Raw genomic sequence first — 21,294 nt, forward strand, 5'->3', positions numbered from 1 at the left:
ATGAACACTGCTGACAGTGCTAAGACGTGATTTTCCGCCCATCGGAGAATCCTTGTGGCTTCTGCCATCGCCATCTAGCTTCTTGTGCCGCCCTGTCGGTTTACATGGGCGACTGCCGTGATGTTGTCTGATTGGATCAGTACCGGCTGGTTTTGAAGCAGAGGCCTTGCCAGACTTAGGGCATTGTAAATGGCCCTCAGTTCCAAAATATTTATGTGTAGGGACGACTCCTGACTTGACCAAAGTCCTTGTAAATTTCTTCCCTGTGTGACTGTCCCCCAGCCTCGAAGACTGGCATCCGTGGTTACCAGGACCTAGTCCTGTATGCCGAATCTGTGGCCCTCTTGAAGATGAGCACTCTGCAGCCACCACAGTAGAGATAACTCTGTCTCCAAGGACCAGGGTATCAGCCGATGCATCTGAAGATGCGATCCCGACCACTTGTCCAAGAGGTCCCACTGAAAGGTTCTTGCATGGAACCTGCCGAATGGAATTTTGCTTCGTAAGAAGCTACCATTTTTCCCAGGACTCGTGTGCAGTGATGCACCGATACCTGTTTTGGTTTCAGGAGGTCTCTGACTAGAGATGACAGCTCCTTGGCTTTCTCCTGCGGGAGAAACACTTTTTTCTGTTCTGTGTCCAGAACCATCCCCAGGAACAGTAGGCGTGTGGTAGGAACCAGCTGTGACTTTGGAATGTATAGAATCCATCCGTGCTGTTGTAGCACTTCCCGAGATAGTGCTACTCCGACCAACAACTGCTCCTTGGACCTCGCCTTTATAAGGAGATCGTCCAAGTACGGGATAATTAAAACTCCCTTTTTTCGAAGGAGTATCATCATTTCTGCAATTACCTTGGTAAAGACCCTCGGTGCCGTGGACAATCCAAACGGCAGTGTTTGGAATTGGTAATGGCAATCCTGTACCACAAATCTGAGGTACTCCTGGTGAGGATGGTAAATGGGGACATGTAGGTAAGCATCCTTGATGTCCAGGGATACCATGTAATCCCCCTCCTCCAGGCTTGCAATAACCGCCCTGAGCGATTCCATCTTGAACTTGAATTTTTTTATGTATGTGTTCAAGGATTTCAAATTTAAAATGGGTCTCACCGAACCGTCCGGTTTCGGTACCACAAACAGTGTGGAATAGTAACCCCGTCCTTGTTGAAGTAGGGGCACCTTGACTATCACCTGCTGGGAATACAGCTTGTGAATTGCCTCTAGCACAGCCTCCCTGCCTGAGGGAGTTGTCGGCAAGGCAGATTTGAGGAAACGGCGGGGGGGAGACGCCTCGAATTCCAGCTTGTACCCCTGAGATACTACTTGAAGGATCCATGGATCCACCTGTGAGCGAGCCCACTGATCGCTGAAATTTTTGAGGCGCCCCCCCACCGTACCTGGCTACGCCTGTGGAGCCCCCGCGTCATGCGGTGGACTCAGAGGAAGCGGGGGAAGAATTTTGATTCTGGGAACTGGCTGACTGGTGCAGCTTTTTCCCTCTTCCCTCGTCTCTGTGCAGAAAGGAAGCGCCTTTGACCCGCTTGCTTTTCTGAAGCCGAAAGGACTGTACCTGATAATACAGTGCTTTCTTAGGCTGTGAGGAAACCTGAGGTAAAAAATTTTCTTCCCAGCTGTTGCTGTGGATACGAGGTCCCAGAGACCATCCCCAAACAATTCCTCACCCTTATAAGGCTCTATGTGCCTTTTAAAGTCAGCATCACCTGTCCAGTGTCGGGTCTCTAATACCCTCCTGACAGAATGGACATTGCATTAATTCTGGATGCCAGCCGGCAAAATATCCCTCTGTGCATCCCTCATATATAAGACGACGTCTTATGTTCGCAAAATAGTATCCCTGTTTGACAGGGTTACAGACCACGCTGCAGCAGCACTATCTGCAGGTCTCAGTCTAGTACCTGAGTGTGTAAATACAGACTTAAGGATAGCCTCCTGCTTTTTATCAGCAGGTACCTTCAAAGTGGCCGTATCCTAAGACGGCAGTGCCACCTTTTTTGACAAACGTGTGAGCGCCTTATCCACCCTAGGGGATATCTCCCAGCGTAACTTATCCTCTGGCGGGAAAGGGTACGCCATCAGTAACTTTTTAGAAATTACCAGTTTCTTATCGGGGGAACCCACGCTTTTTCACACTTCATTCACTCATTTGATGGGGGAACAAAACACTGCCTGCTTTTTCTCCCCAAACATAAAATCCTTTTTTAGTGGTACTTGGGTTAATGTCAGAAATGTGTAACACATTTTTTATTGCCGGGATCATGTAACGGATGTTCCTAGTGGATTGTGTATATGTCTCAACCTCGTCGACACTGGAGTCAGACTCCGTGTCGACATCTGTGTCTGCCATCTGAGGGAGCGGGCGTTTTTGAGCCCCTGATGGCCTTTGAGACGCCTGGGCAGGCGCGGGCTGAGAAGCCGGCTGTCCCACAGCTGTTACGTCATCCAGCCTTTTATGTAAGGAGTTGACACTGTCGGTTTATACCTTCCACCTATCCATCCACTCTGGTGTCGGCCCCACAGGGGGCGACATCACATTTATCGGCATCTGCTCTGCCATCACATAAGCCTCCTCATCAAACGTGTCGACACAGCCGTACCGACACACCGCACACACACACAGGAATGCTCTGACTGAGGACAGGACCCCACACAGCCCTTTGGGGAGACAGAGAGAGAGTATGCCAGCACACACCAGAGCGCTATATAATTTTGGGATTAACACTATATTGAGTGAATTTTTCCCAAATAGCTGCTTGTATATACAATATTGCACCTAAATTTTGTGCCCCCCCCCCCTCTCTTTTTAACCCTTTGAGCCTGAAAACTACAGGGGAGAGCCTGGGGAGCTGTCTTCCAACTGCACTGTGAAGAGAAAATGGCGCCAGTGTGCTGAGGGAGAAGCCCCGCCCCTTTTTCAACTGACTTTCTCCCGCTTTTTCTGGAATACTGGCAGGGGTAATTTTACATCTATATAGCCTCTAGGACTACATATGATGTAGATTTGCCAGCCAAGGTGTCATATATTGCCCTCAGGGCGCCCCCCCCAGCGCCCTGCACCCTCAGTGACCGGAGTGTGAAGTGTGCATGAGGAGCAATGGCGCACAGCTGCAGTGCTGTGCGCTACCTTGGTGAAGACCGAAGTCTTCTGCCGCCGATTTTCTGGACCTCTTCTTGCTTCTGGGACGGCGGCGCGGCTCCGGGAACGAACACCAAGGCCAGTTCCATGCGGTCGATCCCTCTGGAGCTAATGGTGTCCAGTAGCCTAAGAAGCCCAAGCTAGCTGCAAGCAGGTAGGTTCGCTTCTTCTCCCCTTAGTCCCTCGATGCAGTGAGCCTGTTGCCAGCAGGTCTCACTGTAAAATAAAAAACCTAAAATAAACTTTCTTTCTAGGAGCTTAGGAGAGCCCCTAGTGTGCATCCAGCTCGGCCGGGCACAGAAATCTAACTGAGGTCTGGAGGAGGGTCATAGTGGGAGGAGCCAGTGCACACCAGATAGTACCTAATCTTTCTTTTAGAGTGCCCAGTCTCCTGCGGAGCCAGTCTATTCCCCATGGTCCTTACGGAGTTCCCAGCATCCACTAGTACGTCAGAGAAATCAGAGAGATCACATCGGTGGGTGAAGACAAGGTCGAGGGAGTGGCCGAGATTGTGAGTAGCGGTGGAGGTCCATTGAGAAAGTCCAAAGGAGGTGGAAAGGGCGAGAAGATTAGTGGAAGCGGCATTAGTGATGTCAATAGGGATGTTAAAGTCTCCGAGGATGACAGAGGGGAGGTCGGAGGAGAGAAAGTGGGGAAGCCAGGCAGCAAAGTTGTCAAGGAAAGGTGAACAGTGGCCAGGGGGGCGGTAGATCACTGCCACAAGGAGGTGAATAGGGTAGAAGAGGCGGATAGTGTGGACCTCGAAGGTGGAGAAGGTGAGAGAGGGCTCAGGTGGGATGACACGAAAGGTGCAGTTAGGGGAGAGAAGGACGCCTACGCCTCCACCCTGGCGACCATCAGTTCTGACTGTGTGGGTGAAGGAGAGGCCTCCGTAGGAGAGGGCAGCAGGGGAGATGGTGTAAGAGGAGGTAGAAGGGTTTCCAACTTCTATATGAGGTTAGATTATTACTTCATGACATATCTTGCAGAATTAAATAAAAGACTAAAGCGGAGCACACACGTATAGATAAAATGCCTGTCAGACATCTTATCTGACAGCCTGACACCATCAGATGTCATGGGCATACGCTGTGAGATATCTTACTAAGCCTTAGATGGAGATAACGTGCATGGAGATAAAATACCAGCCAATCAGCAACTACCTGCAATGTTATAGGCTGGGTTTGAAAAATGACAGGAGCTGGTTGGCTGGGACTTTATCTCTGTGCACTTTATCTCCATCCAAGGCTTAGTAAATAGACCCCTGTATGGCCACACAGGATGCGATCAGGACACCGGCGTTCTGGCATCCCAGCAGTCTGAATGCGGACATGGATCACAGTGCTGTCGCCGGGATCCTGATGAAGCAGCCGCCGGAAATCCTCACTGGTAAGCTGGACGGAAGGGGTGGGGGGGGGGGGGGGGTGGGGGGGGGGGAGGACCATTATGCACCCCTGGGAACGGTTAGGGTTAGGCTGCGGGAAAGATGGGATAGGGAGGTTAGGGATCAAGGTTAGCTTTAGTATTCCATAGGTGTCGGGATATTAAACATCAAGGTGCCGCTGTCTGTATTTTGGCAGCTGGCATATCGTATGTGTCCTGGCCACACTATATCTGCGCTCTGCCCCAGAGAGGAGACCTTTCCCTGTTCCTCTCCTGTAAAGGAACAGGGGAAATGTCCGTAGGCTGGCATGCCCAACTGATTAATATTTTCAGATGGGTTGATTGAATACATTGTACAATTATCTGGATGATGTACCAATATCTGGACGGGAACCAAAGCGGACGGTGCAGAGATTTTGAAAGCTACCATCACAGTGACGCAGTTAGATTATGGTGTGTAATGCATCTCTATTATGAAACCATGGTCACGATGCGCCAATTTACTTACATTTAAAAAGTATAAATGTATTTAAGAGGCTGGACATTTCTATAAAGCCAATAGTTCTAATAGACTTGGCATGGTTTGTGGGTGGAGTATTCCCAGGACATGCTTTACATGAAGATGTGTGAAATATCACTGCTGTGACTTCATCACACTTCTCAATGAACAAGTCGGTGTCTCTAACAAACACTTCCCTCGTCTTACATCTTTCACACACTCAGTTCTTTGTGTGGGAAAATTCATGTCCTTCGTGTCAGCTAGCGCTGGCACCACAATAACCCACCCTGTGACAGTGCGCCAGAGGTCCCCTCCCTGACATCACCATCACAAGAGGAAACAGAAGGCTGTTGCATCGCTACTATACTGTGCTACCTCGCAAATATGAGGGATTAATCACCGCTCAAGAATTCAGATGGGTTTAGAAAATAATAAATGAACAAATACAAATAAAAGGAAGCCCACCTTTTCATATGGGCCCATACATCAAGACAGTATCGAGGCAATTCACCATTCTGCCAATGCCTTGGTTGGGGGAGATCGGGGAAATCCAACATAAAGTATTGGAAACCCTTAATTCCGGACATAAAATTATTGAGTCCGGTGAGTCAGGGATTTTTAACATGCTGTTTTGTTGCCAATTCACAGACAGATCACCAATCATCGATGTCTGCCGATCGGATCAGCAGAATGGGGAATCAGGCATAACAACAGCGTGAGGGACAAGGGACATTTATTAAAAACAGCGCACAGAACCTGATGTTGGATATTTCACCCAGACATTTACTTTGTTTTTAAACGGAGCTGCAAAAAAATGGTGTCTGAAATCTCACAGCTTGCTATGGGCACCACACCATGTTTATAACTGCCCCTGACACCGTTAGAAACACACGGATAATTATAAGCAGAATGGGGTATGAGTAATAGAATATCTAGGATCTATTTAAAACGGCATCATTTTAAGTGCCAATCTTATGGTAACACGCAATGCCCAATTTGTGACCAATACAAGCAGCACAATAGCCATGCCACCTCTTAAGCTCAGATACCCACAACAACAAGTCACACAGAGATTATCCAGGACGTATCACTAGCTGCTATCTTCTTCTATATTTGAAATGTAGCTCGTCATGTGCACATAGCTGGCATAGTCCGATAAGGACAGTCTTCCCAAGCATCCCCGTCCTAGCCGTACACTGCAGCACACAGCAATCCCGGTAAACATACAACTATTATATGAGCTTACAAAATACACTGACTGTTTCTTGCCACAAGTCTAACAAATTATAATAGGAGTCTGCATTTGCAATGAACATGAGAGGCTGAAACTTGCTGATAAATTACAGATGTAGCCTGTGAGAAGAATACTACAACTAGTACACTATTCCGTGACAAGGTGAAGAAGATAGAGGGATGTACAAACGCAGAACTTCAGCTGCACCTGTAATGAGCTGTACTATGCAGCCTGAGCAGTACCGGACTGGTCCATCTCACGTCTGTACAGCAGGAAACCTCCTATCACCCTAGTGGTCACTCTAGGCAGGGTGCTGATCATAGAGGGCGGCACATTTTCTACGTGATGCTTTGCGCACAAAGCATAGCACATATGTTTATCATTTTTATACATATACTTTTCCCTTAATGTATCATATACCCCTGCATATATATAGGACACCCATGTAACACCCAACATCTTTAATGAGAAAAATACTGTATATGTGCAGTCTTCATGAAAGAATGGCTGTAGCATATACATAATAAGTAGATTATAAATGTCTCCTCCAGTGCTGAAGTAGTTATAATCCTTATTTGTTATAAAACAGAAAAGTTGAGCAGAGGGTTAAAACATATAGGTACAAAATAAAAGTCTCCTCTTCTACTAGGGAAATACTGTAAGCAGTACATGCTCACTGCTTACCCTGTTCTTTCACTCTTTTGTCAGAGTGCTGTGTTGTGCAGGCAGCCACATCAGTGATAGCATTTAAGGCCCGTACACACTAAATGAGTGCCAGCGGGGAAGTGAGCAACGGCAGGTGGGGGGGGGACGGGAGACGACACCCATGCATCTGCAGCATGGTTGTCATTAACGAGGACCTCCCTCGTCTGTCCATGTTCAGATGAGGGAGGGGGTCGATAACAATGCGCAGCCACTGAGTGTACACACTAGACGAGATTGTAAGAGATCTCGCTCAGATCGGCCCTTCTGAGCGATATCTTTTACTTTCTCGTCTAGTGTGTATATGCCTTTACGGTCCATCCTCTGAAAGGATTCAATATGTTTTACCGGCAGATAGGATGCCGGCTGTCAATACGACAGTGGCATCCCGCCCGCCAGAGTGCCAGCAGCGGGGCGAGCAGTTAAGAGTCCCCTTGAAGGCTCACTGCGCTCGCCTTGCTGTGGGCTAAGTGGCTCGCTGCGCTCACCACAGGATCTATTCCTATTCTATACACAACTTATTGGACCCACTTTACTCAGGCTTTCGTGCCCAACACTCCACAGAGACCACACTGACCAAAGTAGTGAACGATCTAGTCACTGCTAGATCAAAAGGCCTTTACACACTACTTATTCTTCTAGATCTCTCTGCTGCTTTTGACACTGTTGACCACTCTCTTCTCATACAAACACTACAATCCCTAGGTCTTAAAGACACAGCCCTTACTTGGTTCTCATCCTACCTATCTAATCGCTCTTTCAGTGTTCACTTCTCTGATTCTACCTCCTCTTCTCTACCTCTATCAGTTGGGAGTACCGCAAGGCTCAGTCTTAGGTCCTCTGCTTTTCTTAATCTATACCTCATCTCTTGGTAAAATAATCAGCTCCTTCGGATTTCAGCATCATTTGTATGCTGATGATACTCAAATCTACCTATCCTCCCCAGATTTGTCACCATCTGTATTGGCTCGTGCCACTGTATGCCTGTCTGCCATTTCATCTTCGATGTCATCTCACCACCTCAAACTCAACATTTCCAAAACAGAATTATTTTCCCACCAGCCAAGAGTAGCTACCAACCTGATATCTCCATAACTGTTGACAATGCAACTATCCACCCTACCCCACAAGCTCGTTGCCTAGGTGTCATTCTTGACTCTGATCTGTCCTTTGTTCCACACATTCAATCTGTCTCTAAATCATGTTACATGCACCTTAAAAACATATCCAAAATACGCCCTTATCTTACACAAGACACTGCAAAAACTCTAATCCATGCACTCATCATCTCCCGCATTGATTATTGTAATAGTCTCCTTACTGGTCTTCCCAAACCCCTCACCACTTCAATCCATTTTAAGTGCAGCTGCGAGGCTAATCTTCCTTGCCAGACGTTCTTCATCTGCTGATCCGCTCTGTCAGTCCCTCCATTGGTTACCGGTATTCTACCGTGTCAAATATAAAATACTTTTACTTACATACAAGGCTATTAACCAAACTGCACCATCATACATCTCCTCACTCATCTCAAAATATCTCCCTACCAGACCTCTCCGCTCTGCACAAGATCTGCGTCTCTCATCCACATGTATTACCTGTTCCCACTCAAAATTACAGGACTTTACCCGGGCTTCACCCACTCTGTGGAATGCCCTCCCACGCACAATAAGACTCTCCTCTAGTCTCCAAACCTTTAAACGTTCCCTGAAAACTCATCTCTTCAGACAAGCCTACCAAATTCCAGACCCACACACATAACCTTCAATGCTTCCCTATCCAGTTACATCCCCTCTGTACAGTCCACATAACCTCACATTTTGTCTTCCAACACTGCTGGTTGATCATATCGTACAACCCATTAAGAACCTAGCAATCTGGGGAACCATTATGTAACAGGTAGCATCTATCCTTGTGCATCAATGCCTATTTCCCTATAGATTGTAAGCTTGCGAGCAGGGCCTTCCTACCTCTATGTCTGTCTGTCTGTCTTTGCCCAGGTTTGTTCTATAACTGTTGTTCTAATTGTAAAGCGCAACGGAATATGCTGCGCTATATAAGAAACTGCTGCTAATAATAATAATAATAATAATAATAATAATATTCCCACTCTATAGATGTCGTGGACACCCACGAGTGGGAATAGCCCTGGTACGACGGAATTCCGGCTGCCGGCATTGTCAGCTGTCGGGATTACGGCGTTGGTATCCTGACCGCCAGGATACAGACAGCCGGTAAATGAAATGCATCCCAATTCAAATTGTGTTCCAATTTCAGAGGTTGGCAAGGAGTAGACAACTACATTGTAACATGCACTGTGACTGTTGTATTTAGTATGCAAGGGGGCAGGTTATGATCCTGCAGGGTGCACTGGAAAAGCGCAGGGTGCATTTTCACATTTCAAAAATGTGGCACCCTGCTGAAACAGCCTAGCAGGAACACTACACACTACTTCAGTCCCCATCAGTGCTGACTACACCACGATGCTACATCATCTACAGTAACTGCTGCATTTGGAAATTGGCATTGTTACAGAAGACCGTTTTCTTTTCCTTTTAAACGTAATTATATTGTGTGAGGGCAGGGCTGGCTCCACGCACATTCCAATAGAGCTGCCGCGCCACACTTAATGGGTGCCGCTATCTGTCACCGCCATATTGGAGCATGGAGCCAGGTGCTAAAAACAGCCGCAGCGTCCGTCCCGCGGCACGCCTCCTAGCAGTGGCTGTGACGATGAGGGGGAGTGCTGACGGCAGGCCAGGAATTACAGTGTATGCGCTGTGCAGCGCCTGTCGTCAGACGCTGAGGCCGTCCCTGTCTGCGCACAGTGTGATACACCACTTCATAGTGGTGTGGTCACTGCAGTGTGCGGCCAGGAGAGGAGTGGTCGTGGATGCCCGATTGTTTGCGATGACTACTGCGGAGCTGAGTGTTATTATTGATGTAGGCTCTGATGTCCCTGCCGACCTGCCTATGATTTATGAAGTAAGTAGTGTGGTGCTGAATGTGCCCCCCACCAGTCCACCCATATAATAATAGATGCATATGCATCTGGCACTATACTGGGGGGCATACATGCATCTGGCACTATACTGGGGGGCATATCATGTCTATCTGGCACTATACTGGAGACATTATGTGTAAGGAACACTACTGTGGCTGTTATGTGTAAGGCTTGTGTGTGTAGAGGGGGTGTGAAAATAGGATTTTAATACCTACCTGTAAATCCTTTTCTCTTGGTCCGTAGAGGATGCTTGGGATGCTTCAAGAACCATGGGGTATAGACGGGATCCGCAGGAGACATGGGCACTTTAAGACTTTAAATGGGTGTGAACTGGCTCCTCCCTCTATGCCCCTTCTCCAGACTCCAGTTACAGGAACTGTGCCCAGGGAGACGGACATTTCGAGGAAAAGGATTTATTATTAAACTAAGGGTGAGATACACACCAGCTCACACCACAAACATGCCGTACAACATGGCATTAGCAAAAAGTCCAGTCAACGGCATGAACAAAATCAGCAACAGGCTGACCATAACCGAAACACAACCTTAGTGTAACACAAGCAATAACTATTAAACAAGTACTGCAGATAGTGTCCGCACAGGCACGGGCGCCCAGCATCCTCTACAGACTAAGAGAAACAGATTTACCGGTAGGTATTAAAATCCTATTTTCTCATATGTCCTAGAGGATGCTGGGGATGCTTCAAGAACCATGGGGTTTATACCAAAGCTCCAGAACGGGCGGGAGAGTGCGGATGACTCTGCAGCACCGATTGACCAAACAAGAAGTCCTCCTCAGCCAGGGTATCAAACTTGTAAAACTTCGCAGAGGTGTTTGATCCTGACCAAAGCAGCAGCTCGGCAAAGCTGTAATGCCGAGACCCCTCGGGCAGCCGCCCAGGATGAGCCCACCTTTCTGGTAGAATGGGCTTTCACCGATTTCGATAACGGCAATCCTGCCGTAGAATGAGCCTGCTGAATCGTATTACAAATCCAGCGCGCAATAGTCTGCTTGGAAGCAGGAGCCCCAATCTTGTTGGGAGCCCACAAGACAAACAGAGCCTCTGTTTTCCTAATCTGAGCCGTTCTGGCGACAGTAGATTTTCAAAGCTCTGACAACATCAAGAGACTTCGATTCCGCCAAGGCATCAGTAGCCACTGGCACCACAATAGGTTGGTTCACGTGAAACGATGAAACCACCTTTGTTAGAAATTGCTGTAGAGTTCTCTATCTATCTGCATGGAAGATTAAATAGGGGCTTTTGAGAGACAAAGCCGCCAATTCAGACACCCGCCTTGCGGATGCCAAGGCCAACAGCATGACTACTTTCCAAGTAAGGAATTTTAACTCAACCTTACGTAAAGGTTCAAACCAATGAGACTGCAGGAACTGCAACACCACATTAAGATCCCATGGTGCCACTGGGGGCACAAAGGGAGGTTGGATGTGCAGCACGCCTTTCACAAAGGTCTGAACTTCTGGAAAGGAGACCAATTCTTTCTGAAAGAAAATTGATAAAGCCGAAATTTGTACTTTAATGGAGCCTAACTTTAGACCCGCATCCACACCTGCTTGCAAAAAATGGAGCAAACGCCCCAGCTGAAATTCCTCCGTAGGACCCTTCTTGGATTCACACCAAGAGACACATTTCCTCCAAATACGGTGGTAATGCTTCACCGTTACTGCTTTTCTAGCCTGAAGAAGTGTGGGAATGACTTCACTGGGAATACCCTTTTCAGGCTAGGATTTGGCGTTCAACCGGTATGCTGTCAAACGCAGCTGCGGTAAGTTTTGATACACGCACGGTCCTTGCTGTAACAGGTCCTCTCGTAGAGGAAGAGGCCAGGGATCTTCTATGAGTAATTCTTGAAGATCTGGATACCAGGCCCTCCTTGGCCAGTCCGGAACAATGAGTATCGCCTGAACCCTTGTTCTTCTTATGATCTTTATCACCTTTGGAATGAGTGGAAGCGGAAAGAACACATAGACCGACTGAAACACCCACGGTGTCACCAGGGCGTCCACCGCTATTGCTTGAGGGTCCCTCGACCTGGAACAATATCTCTGAAGTTTCTTGTTGAGGCGAGACGCCATCATGTCTATTCGAGGAATTCCCCCACGACTTGTCACTTCTGCAAAGACCTCTTGATGAAGACCCCACTCTACTGGATGGAGATCGTGTCTGCTGAGGAAGTCGGCTTCCCAGTTGTCCACTCCTGGAATGAAGACTGCCGACAGAGCGCTTGCATGTTTCTCCGCCCAGCGAAGAACGTTTGTGGCCTCCGCCATCGCCGCTCTGCTCTTTGTTCCGCCCTGGCGGTTTATGTACGCCACTGCTGTTATGTTGTCTGACTTTATCGGGAAATCGTCCAAGTACGGGATAATTGTGATTCCCTGCTTGCGCAGGAGCACCATCATTTCCGCCATAACCTTGGTGAAAATCCTCGGAGCCGTGGACAGACCAAACGGTAACGTCTGAAATTGGTAATGACAATCCTGAACAGGACACCTCAGATAAGCCTGATGTGGAGGATATATGGGGACGTGTAAGTAGGCATCCTTTATGTCGACCGACACCATACAATCCCCCTCCACCAGACTGGAGATCACTGCTCGGAGAGATTCCATCTTGAACTTGAATTTTTTTTAGATAGAAATTGAGGGATTTTAAGTTCAGAATCGGTCTGACTGAGCCAACCGGCTTCGGGACCACAAACAGGCTCGAATAAAAGCCTTCCCCCTGTTGTGACGGGGGTACCGCGACAATGACTTGATTTTGACACAGCTTTAGTATTGCAGCGCATACTACCTCCCTTTCTGGAAGAGAAGCTGGCAAGGCCGATTTGAAAAATCGGTTAGGGGGCACGTCTTGAAACTCCAATTTGTACCCTTGGGCTACTATTTCCAACACCCAAGGATCCAGGGCCGAGCGAACCCAGACCTGACTGAAGAGTCGGGAACGTGCCCCCACCAGTACGGACTCCCGCAGAGGAGCCCCAGCGTCATGCGGTGGATTTGGTAGAAACCGGGGAGGACTTCTGCTCTTGGGAACTTGCCACAGCCTGTGACCTTTTTCCCCTTCCTCTTGCAGCAAGGAAGGAAGACCCTCGTCCTTTTTTGTATTTATTGGGCCGAAAGGACTGCATCTGATAGTGTGGCGTTTTCTTTTGTTGTGCAGGGACATAAGGTAGAAACGATGACTTACCCGCGGTAGCCGTAGATACCAGGTCAGCGAGGCCGTCACCAAACAAGACACCACCTTTAAACGGCAGAGACTCAATAGCCTTATTAGAATCAGCATCAGCATTCCATTGATGAATCTACAATGCCCTCCTAGCCGAGACAGCCATGGCATTGGCCCTTGATCCCAAAAGGCCAATATCTCTCGCAGCTTTCTTTAGATAGGCTGCAGCGTCCCTGATATGACCCAGTGTCAAAAGAACGCTATCCCTGTCCAGGTAATCCATATCAGATGACAAGTTATCTGCCCACTTTTCAATAGCGCTACTCACCAATGCCGATGCAACGGCAGGCCTGAGCAGCGCACCTGTAGCGACATAAATGGATTTTAGTGTATTTTCCTGCTTACGAGCCGCAGGATCCTTTAGGTCGTGTCAGGAGACGGAAGCGCCACCTTTTTGGACAGACGAGATAGAGCTTTGTCCACCGTGGGGGTTGACTCCCACTCTTCCCTGTCCCCAGAGGGGAACGGATATGCCACCGGAATTCTCCTGGGAACCTGTAACTTCTTGTCAGGATTTTCCCAAGCTTTTTCAAAAAGAGCGTTCAGTTCATGAGAGGCAGGAAACGTCACCTAAAGTTTCTTTCCCTTAAACATACAGACCCTAGTATCAGGAACAGCAGGGTCTTTCGTGATATGTAATACGTCTTTTATCGCCACAATCATGTACTGAATACTCTTAGCCAGTTTAGGATTCAATCTGGCATCACTATAGTCAACACTGGAATCAGAGTCCGTGTCGGTATTTGTATCCGCTATCTGGGTAAATGAACGCTTCTGTGACCCCGAGGGGGTCTGAACTTGTGATAATGCATCCTCCATGGATTTTCTCCATGTCTGGGTCTGAGACTCAAATTTATCTAATCTCTTATTTAATCGAGCCACATTTGCATTCAAAACACTCAAAACATTTACCCAATCAGCCGTCGGCGGTGCCGACATGGTCACTCCCACAGACTTTTCTGTCCCCACTCCAGCCTCCTCCTGGGAAAAGCACTCAGCCTCAGACATGTCGACACCCGCGATCACACTGGGCTATAGGGGACAGACCCACAGTAAAGCCTGTAAGAGAAACAGAGAGGGAGTTTGCCAGCTCACAACCCAGCGCCTATCCCGGTACTGAAACTTATACACAATGCCTCAGACCTGTTAGCACTTTTATAATTATTAAAGCAGCACCAAATTTACTGTACTGTATTAGGTGACTGAATGCATTGTGTGACTGAAGTTCCCAGGTGAAATACACTCAGCACAGCTGGTTGTCCTGGGGACAGTATGATAGGTAGAAATAAATTGCACTTTGGGAACAATGCTACAGATTTCACTTCCCCTCAGTGCTCAGACAACCATGTTTCTTTTTTTGTATGCTTTGACAACAGCATAAAGCCACTTCTCTTGTTCTTGCCAACAGAATACTCAGCACACAGGCTACGCGTAGCGAGGGCGTGTTGGTGGAATGTCCTGAATCAGGGATAGGCAGGGGCGGATTGGGAACAAAAAGTGGCCCTGGAAAAATTTGTACTAGTGGCCCCACTTGGGCAGCACCAGAGGTGTAAGGTCTAGCCATGGGCCATGGCAGCAGCACCCTCCCCCCAAGACTTTCCAGGGCATGTCCAGCATCAAGGGGGAAGTTAAAAATAAATAAAATTAAATATTATGAGCACATTATATGATACACCTTCAGAATTTAGGAAACTATATAATTCTTTAAAAAGATATATTTTCTTGCTTATTACACCAACCATATCCCAATCACTATTCTCTCAATCTTATATGTCAGCCAAGCAGGCAGACAGAGCATACACTAGATCATCTGTAATCACAGGCTAAGTGGCAAAGTCATTTTCATATATGCAAATTATTTTGCATCTTATTCATTATGTCTATAAAAAGGACCACATGTCCTCAAACAAAACAGGTCCCACGGGTGCATCGGCCCACCGGGAATCTTCCCTGTGAACCCTGTGGCCAATCCGCCTCTGGGGATAGGACTGGTGCATGTGCACATTGTGGCTAATTCAAACCTGATCGCTGCTGTGCATTTTAGCACAGCGGGCGATCAGGTCTGAACTGCGCATGCAGATGCGATCGGCATCTCTGCCTGACTGAGGCGTTCACTGGACGGGAGGGGGCGGGCCGAGCGGCGTTGAGCCTCCGTTTTGGGGGAGCGGTCCGGGCAACGCAGGCGTGCCCGGACCATGCGGGGCATGCTGCAGCGACATGCATGGCATCACACACAGCCGATGTGACCCGGAGAGCGACTGGTAGCTCCCTGCCAGTGCGCAGGAGCTGCGCTGGTAGGTAGCTACTTCTTCAGGTACAAAAGCATCGCCGCCGTGCGATGCTTTTGTACCAGTGCGGCGGGGGGAGGGCCAGACATGCAGGGCAGACTAGCCCTGTGCAGTCATCCCCGCATGTCAGGGTGGCTGATCGTAGCCGTGCAAAATTCTTCGATCAGGTCTGAATTAGGCCCACTGATAATGTGTATGCAACTCTGCATATAGACAAGTGTCCACATTCACTACTGCCGTGCAAGACAAAATATATATATATATATATATATATATATATATATACACACACACACACACATACACACACATATACATATATATATTTATTATAATATAATATAAAACTAGAGCAGGTCTTAAGTGAATATTAGGTTTGTCAGCAGGGAACCGCAGGCAGACATGGCCTTGCTTAGCACACTCTCGGAGCAGGAGGTAGATGGCTTCCAGCCCACAGTCACCTGACAGTGGGAAAATAAAATAGCAGTATGCTGAGCGCAGAATGTGAACTCTCTCCCAGTGTGAAAAGACTGACTTTATGGGTGAAATTTAACCAGATTTAATTATCTACTTCTATGTTCCAGTCTTCCTGCTTAATTAGGCATGTCTTTTTTAACGGACAAAAACAAGAGCCTAAAATACAGTCATTTCACTTTTCAGACTGCAAAACCTTTTAATAGGTGAACTATATTACCATTTCATGCAATGACACCACTAAAATTGACAAACCATGGGGACTATTTATGACTCGGCATGTAAATAAAAATCTCTGCACTCTAGAAAGCAGGGAAGGCCAGGACGTTGGACTTCACGTGAGAGTGACTTAGGTGGAAAGGGTCAGCAGCTTATCACAACAGCTAGGAAAGGCAACCAACACATAATAAATAATAACAACAACAACAACAACAACAAGTTACCAGCCTGTCACAGTGACAGAACAACATAACAGTAATGTTAGTGCTGGCGGCTGTGCGTGTCCGAACAGAGCAAGACTTGAATAGTTCCATTGGGCGCCATCTACTGGCCGCAGCGCTAAAACATTTCAATTCCCCCATAAATGGAAGGAGCAGCGTTAGCCTTTTATTACACTGGAAAATAAGGAATCTGTCCTACACAGGGTCAGATGGTGGTACTTCTGTCCACTACCAAAAATGAAAGTAAATTTTAGAAGAAACAATTTACAAGCAGTTTTACCAGTTGTCTAAGGAAAGGACATACGGGGGCCGATTCAATTGTTGGGCTCCCTCCAGCTGGGCATCTATACTAAAGGGCCCTCTATCGGAGCTATTAAATTGTTCCTCCAATCAGATGCCTATTAGCATTTTACATGGCTGACAGCTCCGGGTTTAGCAGTGCAAAGCGGCTAAACCAGTCTAAAAATGCCGTTTGGAAATCTAATATACTGGATTGGTGCGCCCAAACTACGGACTTTAAAACGCATTTTTCTCGCACCTCTGGAGACTGAGAAAAATGTGTGTGCCGCGGGTAATGGGCGTCTATCGGAGAAATAACTAACTGACTAGCTCTGAAAGACGCCCACTCCTTTAAAGGGTCAGCAGGTTGCGCACACCACAGTTGAATCAGCCCCATTGAGAGCATATAGAGTACATATGTATCCATAGACTTCTGTCATTACATAGAATGTTTGTTGTGTATGGACAGGCTGGGACTATGCATAATAGGAGTAACCAGAGACAATTTGGCACAAATCTGCGCCTCCACCTTTTACTTTGATAGAATGCCAGTGCACCCCAAGGCAGAAAAATGAATCAAACTAAGAACAGGACGTACATAAGTGTCCTTACTCATCTATCCTCTGTGTGACTCGGCCAGCTTCGGGGCATCTTTTTCCCAAAAAAATGCATCTTCTTCCCAGTGCGATGCAAATGGGACTCCTAAGCAGACTACGCTGATTAATATGGTACGTGTATAATCTGAGCGGTATTCAAATGAGTCTCTTTATGCACAATTCAGCTTGCCACCACCAGGGCGGGTGATCTGAAATGAAGACGGCGGGAGCCATTGCGCCTAAACGGAGCTACAATTAGATAGCTCCGTTTGGGCGCTAACTAGTGGCGAATGAGTCTGTAAATTCATCACAATGAAACGTGGTGTGGAAAACAGCTGCTGAAACTGTAACATAGCATTTCGTATACTGATACAGCTGTAGTCACACAGAATATACACATGCCGCATATCATATTAATCAGACAAACAAAAAGACACTCCGCATTCATAAACTAGAAAGACTGTTTAACACGACCTCAACAAACAACAATGGCGGACACAACTGTAGTATCAAACATTTTCAACACCTCCATGATGCAAGAAATGATCAGTTTTTTTAGGAAGGAGAAGCCGCTCCACAAATGAAGAGATATTTCAACATGTCCATTATCTCACCTGATGCTGCAAAATACATGTAACATCAATTAAGTATGCGGACCGTCATATAGCCATACTATACGGGTCTACTACGGTATGCCGGCGCTCAGGATCCTGGCGCCAAGCATACCGGCAGCAGGGCAAGCGCAAAAAAGACCCTTGCGGGCACGGTGGCGCGCTATGCTATTTATTCTCTATCCAGGGGTGTCGTGAACACCCCAAGAGGGAAAACCGTTGTCTGGCTGCAGCTGGGGCACTATTCTCTAACTGATTGAGGCTTAGTATGTGAATTTGCGAGATTGTCGTGACACTTATTATCTTTATCTATGTGACATAGATTGCATTATTTGCTGTATTTTTCCTGTACCTTTTTCTTTTCTTTTTTTGTTGTTGTTTTGTTTGGAGTTTTGGTCTGTATTTAATGTTTTTTGTTTTTCGCTGAAAAACTTCAATAAAAAAATTACACAAGTAAAAAAATAAAAAAAAGCGGGAAAACCGTTGTCGGTATGCAGGCTGTTGGGATTCCGGCGCCGGTATGCCGAGCGCCGGGATCCCGACAGCTGGCATATCAAGTGCCACCCCTATTAACCACCCAGTTTAAAGGCGCGAGTAACTACATTCCCTGACATAACAGCGAGCTGAATTGAATAGCTCCAGGACCTCCATCCCAGGGCTATTATCAGCATGCTGTATTGAATAGATCCCATGGAGAGTTACGAGCTGGATAAGCCCAATGTACAAGGAGGCAGAGGTTAATTTTGCTGCCGAATGCCATCTCAACAGCTCACAGTCAGATTCTGCAATGAGTAGGTTAAGAAGATCTGAGACCAGAAGAGTGGAAATACAATCTCGCTCTGTGAGCTGGAAGGCTTCCAGGTTTAATGCAGATCTTGCCCCACTTAGCCCCAGCTTGTCAAGATGCATTGCAACATCTTCCTATTCAGCTTTCTGTTGCTACCCCAGTGAATTAAATCTTACTTAGCAACTGAGGAAAAAAAAGATCAAAACATTTTTAATGCCTAGAAACATAAGGGGCCGCATGCAGCAAGAGATCATGTTCCCAGGGACCACACCTTGTTCCAAGAGAGAAAAGTCTGTGCCTTCCAGCATCACTTATTCAAACTACAGCTAAAACTTATATGTAATGATCATAGGGATGGAAGTATCATTTTTCAATATTAAGCATATAAAAATGACAGGTCTTCTTGGGGAAAACATGAAAGAGGTTGGATCAGGAACTTTTCATCACCCATAGGCCCAATTGTATTAAGCTTTAACAAGAGAAAGTGTTGACGGATAGAGAGTAATAAATGACTAGCAAATCGGCTTCCTGCCATGTCACAGGCGGTGTTTTAAAAATGACAGTTAGGAGCTGATTGGCTGGTACTTTATCACTGTAACTTTTGTTAAGGCTTAATACATTTGTGCCATAGAACTATGTCTGCGTGTGTTAAACCGTTTCTCCAATCCCTGCTAACGTCCACTGTCACACACTGTCTGGAGATAACATCATCACTAAGAATTTATATTTATATAGCACTTTTCTCCAAAAGGACTCAATGCGCTTTACATAAATCATGAACAAAATACAGAAGTTTATATTTCCACAAAATACAAAAAATCATGAACATAACACAGAAATCAGGCAGCCATTTTGGGTCATAATTTCCAAGGACTATTTGTCCACTAAGGTAACAGTCAAAGCGGTCATCTTGGGCACATTAAATAGGTGAAGAGGCAATGTCTGGAGGAGGGGACACGTAATGGGGGTGCTACAGAGCACAATCATAATACACAAGCCTTAAGGTGGGTACACACTTAGCAATAAATTAAACAATATCACTCATTTTGACCCATCTTGAGCGACGTCATTTCATTTATCGCTAAGTGTTTATGCCGCCAAGCGATGCGCGGCCACGCGGGTCGTTAACGACCCTCGCTTTCGGCCGTGCATGCACCTTAATTTGTACTGTCGGACAAAAACTGCATGCACCGCCCGGCCGCGGCATGACGTCACTGACTGATATGGTTTGCACGCACTGCCGCCGACCGCCCCAGCCCGGAAGTGGAAGCACTAGGCAACGTCGCTCATACAGCACATAGCCTAGTGTGCACCCACCTTTACAAAATCATCAGATTCATTGTATGGTTTATTCTACACGAGAGAACCAGGCAAGTTACCCGTCTTGGGTGCACTATGTAGGTTAATGTTAAAATGTCCAGACAACATCTCCTGTGAAGGTCACAGCCACCTGTGTAAGGGTCGCCCAGTTTTGGTCAACCCTTCCACAATATCCATTGATGCAGTCTCTCCCATACAAGCAAGAGCTTGCCATCCCCTCCGAATTATATAATGACATCACGATGACTGATTTAGTCAGACAGTAATAAAAGAACATTTAGATGAAATCAGGAAAATTCTACAGTGAAACAATCTTTTTGGGGAAATAAGTCAGGCATAAAGCACTACTGTGGAAATCACCCATGCACCCCCACCTTAGGCTCACATAGCGTAAGGGGAAACCTACTCAGGTAATCAAGTTTGCTTACCATCACCTACACAAGACAGGACATTTGTAACTATACTATGTGATTTCTCTGCCACACAGAAGCTTAGGGGTCTATTTACTAAGCCTAGGATGGAGATAAATTGGATGGAGATAACAAACCAGCCAATCAGCTCCTAACTGCCATTTTTCAAACACAGCCTGTGACATGTCAGTTAGGAGCTGATTGGCTGGTACTTTATATCCGTTGACTTTATCTCCATCCAAGGCTTAGTAAATAGAACCCTTAATCTGCTCCAACAATATCCATGCAATATACAAAAAAACAGGTGATCTATACAATACTTGCATCACGCAAGTGCTCCGCGTCCAGTAATTCCTACCCCAGGAACCCAGAGTTTATGTTCTCCTTAACAATGCTTATTTCATGTCATTTAAAAACTTGGTTCCTGTTCACTATAACTGGACACAGTGTATGGAGAAGTCTACTACGGTATGCCGGCGTTCGGGAACCAGGTGCCCAGCATACCGGTGCCGAGATCTCGGCTGCTGGCATGCCGGCAGTGGGACGAGCACAAAAGATCTCCTTGCGGGCTCGCTACGCGCACCACGCTATTTATTTTCCCTCCAAGAGGGTCGTGGACCCCCCCCCCATCCCAAGAGGGGGCACAGTTGTTGGTATGCCGGCTGTCAGGATCCTGACAGCCGGCATATCAAATGCCTCCCGTAAGGAGTGTATCCACCATAGTGTGACAGGACCAGATCATTTAGCTTACCTTCAGCAGATTGCTCAGACAGTTATGCACTATGCATAGGACCTGTCGGACAGTAACTTGCACGCCAAAAACTGCTCCCTTCTAATTGTTCTATGCTTTTTCCAGGCAAGTTTGTTCCA

The 21,294-nt window shown here is 46.9% G+C and overlaps 1 protein-coding gene across 1 annotated transcript in view; it reads right to left on the reverse strand.

Moving 5' to 3' along the window:
* Positions 1–21,294, reverse strand: part of PPP2R3A (protein phosphatase 2 regulatory subunit B''alpha) — a 411,391-nt gene that overhangs the window by 268,454 nt on the left and 121,643 nt on the right. The gene's annotated exons all lie outside the window — the stretch shown is intronic.

The sequence above is a fragment of the Pseudophryne corroboree genome, chromosome 4 (genome assembly GCF_028390025.1).
Source record: "Pseudophryne corroboree isolate aPseCor3 chromosome 4, aPseCor3.hap2, whole genome shotgun sequence".
NCBI classification, from domain to species: Eukaryota; Metazoa; Chordata; class Amphibia; order Anura; family Myobatrachidae; genus Pseudophryne; species Pseudophryne corroboree.